Here is a 2500-nt window from a genome sequence, read left to right as displayed (position 1 = left end):
TGGCGGCTTCCTGCCGCTTTGCCTGCTAGGACCTGTAGTCCCCCCCCTGAGCGCGGCCATGCCAGATACCAGGAGGCTTGCGGCGGCGTTGGGGAGACCGGTCCCAGGAGCGGGAAACAAGAAACTGCGGTGTTTGCGGTGGCAGGTGAGTGAGTTCTCCCTCGAAAGTTTGTGCAAGTGGCAGCAGCGTAGAGGCACCCGCTCTGCCGAACCTCCCTGCTGATTTTAAGCGCCTCCGGGCGTGGACTGGTCGTTGGCGGCTTCCTGCCGCTTTGCCTGCTGGGACCTGTAGTCCCCCCCTGAGCGCGGCCGTGCCAGATACCAGGAGGCTTGCGGCGGTGTTGGGGAGACCAGTCCCAGATGCGGGAAACAAGAAACTGCGGCGTTTGCGGTGGCAGGTGAGTGAGTTCTCCCTCGAAAGTTTGTGCAAGTGGCAGCAGCGTAGAGGCACCCCGCTCTGCCGAACCTCCCTGCTGATTTTAAGCGCCTCCGGGCGCGGACTGGTCGTTGGCGGCTTCCTGCCGCTTTGCCTGTTGCAACCTGTAGTCCCCCCCTGAGCGCGGCCGTGCCAGATACCAGGAGGCTTGCGGCGGCGTTGGGGAGACAGGTCCTAGGAGTGGGAAACAAGAAACTACAGCGTTTGTGGTGGCAGGTGAGTGAGTTCTCCCTCGAAAGTTTGTGCAAGTGGCAGCAGCGTAGAGGCGGACCGTGTTGGTAAGGGCCCACTCAAATGTCGACAGACTCAGTCACAGTATCTTTTACTTGGGGCAGTCCGGCACGGATGTTCAAGCCGGTTCCGGTCTTTGTCACGGTGCAGAAAAGAAGCGTTGCAGGATGCGTTGTCCCTCGATGCGGTGCAGGCAGCGGCCCATTGACAGAGTCGGTGGATCCAAGGCTTGCGTTGCAGGGCGAGACGGTGCTTCGTTGCAGTGCTTGCAGCTTGCGGTGCGGCGACAGAGCCGGAGTTCGGGAGCTGGCGTTGATCAGTCCAGACAGTGGTGCAAGTCAGGTGGTGCGTCGCGAAGTGTGCGAGGCGGTGCCCAACTCCGGTGCGGTCACAGGCCTCGTAGTCAGCAGCAGTGACCGCTTTGGTCAGACCAGTACAATTCGGTGTAGCGAGGCGTTGCACGTCGCGGTGTCTCCCAGTCACGGTACAGGCTATGGCTCGGTGACAGCATCAGGACGGAGTCGGTGAGCGCAGAGCTTGCGTTCTTTGAGGTGGACGTTGCTTGATGCGGTGCCTACAGGACACCGGGCCGGTCGTGAGAGTCCGTCACAGCTCCCTGCCTCTGTAGCCACTTGTTTCCAGCAGCAATTCACAAATGCTGGTGAAGTCCACTGGTCCTGGGACTTCGGTCAGGAGGCAAGCTCTCTTCCAAGCCCTTGGAGATCTTTGCACAAGTTGAAAGAAAAGTCCACAAAGTTCTTTCGCATCTCTTTGGCAGTCAGGCAACCGCTGCAGGCCAATCCCCCAAGCAGCACTTCAGCTTGGAAATAGTCTCTCGTCAGTTTCTTCAGGTTCCTTCTCCTCAGCAGAGGTTTCGTCTTGTAAGTCCAGAAGTGATCTAATTTCATGGGATCAGGGTCCCAATACTTATACCCCTAAATCCTTTGTTCTCTGAGGGGAGAGGGACCTGTACCCAGTTAGAGCCATTTCTGAAGCACTCTGTTTACCAGACTTCTCCTTTCCTTTTACAGCGCAGGGCAGGCACATCAGACGCCCCACAGGAGGTGGAGCCAGCATGGTGGAAGGCAAGTACAGTCCTGGAGCACTTTGTTGCCAGTCTTCCTTCTCTTCTTTCAGTGTGCAGGGCAGAGACATCAGACGCACCACAGGAGGTGGAGCCAGCATTGTAGAGGGAAGGCCCAGCCCTATTCAGGTCCCAGGTGCAACTCCTCCCTCCCATCTAGATGCAGATCTCCCTATTCACCACCGGGCTGCACCAGCCAGTCTCGTGGAATCCCCCAGCCCTGTCACTCACAGAAACCAGACGAAGGAATACACAACCTCGCAGAGGCGGGCTCAAATGGTTAGGAAAGCAAATACCTACTTTATAAAAGTGGTATTTGCAAACACAGAATATTAAAATAAACTTCAAAAAGATGTATTTTATTATTCTGAGTCCAGGCATACTAAACTCGAATTTCTACCATGTTCTCTGAATCTGCTAGGATTATAAACACGTAACAATCCAGCAGCCCATTCTGGCCTATGTAAGGAGAACAGGTAGCTTTGCAATAGTGAAAAACGAAAATGGCTGTAATTCACTAATAGGAAATGCCACACACATCAGGGCTTGTCCTACCTTGAACTTACAATGCACCCAGTCCGTGGGCCTACCATAGGGATGAGTAATATGAAGTCAAGGGAAGGTTTAGGGACTGGCAAGTGGGTGCATTTGCCCACCAGCATGACAGTACCAGACTTCACGCAGGCTCTGCAATGGCAGACATTTTACAAGGCCGCTTCTGTGGGTGGCACAACTAGTGCTGCAAGCCC

Source organism: Lissotriton vulgaris, chromosome 8 (genome assembly GCF_964263255.1).
Source record: "Lissotriton vulgaris chromosome 8, aLisVul1.2, whole genome shotgun sequence".
Lineage (NCBI taxonomy): Eukaryota > Metazoa > Chordata > Amphibia > Caudata > Salamandridae > Lissotriton > Lissotriton vulgaris.
The sequence above is the reverse complement of the archived record's forward strand: the minus strand, read 5'-3'. Positions refer to the sequence as shown.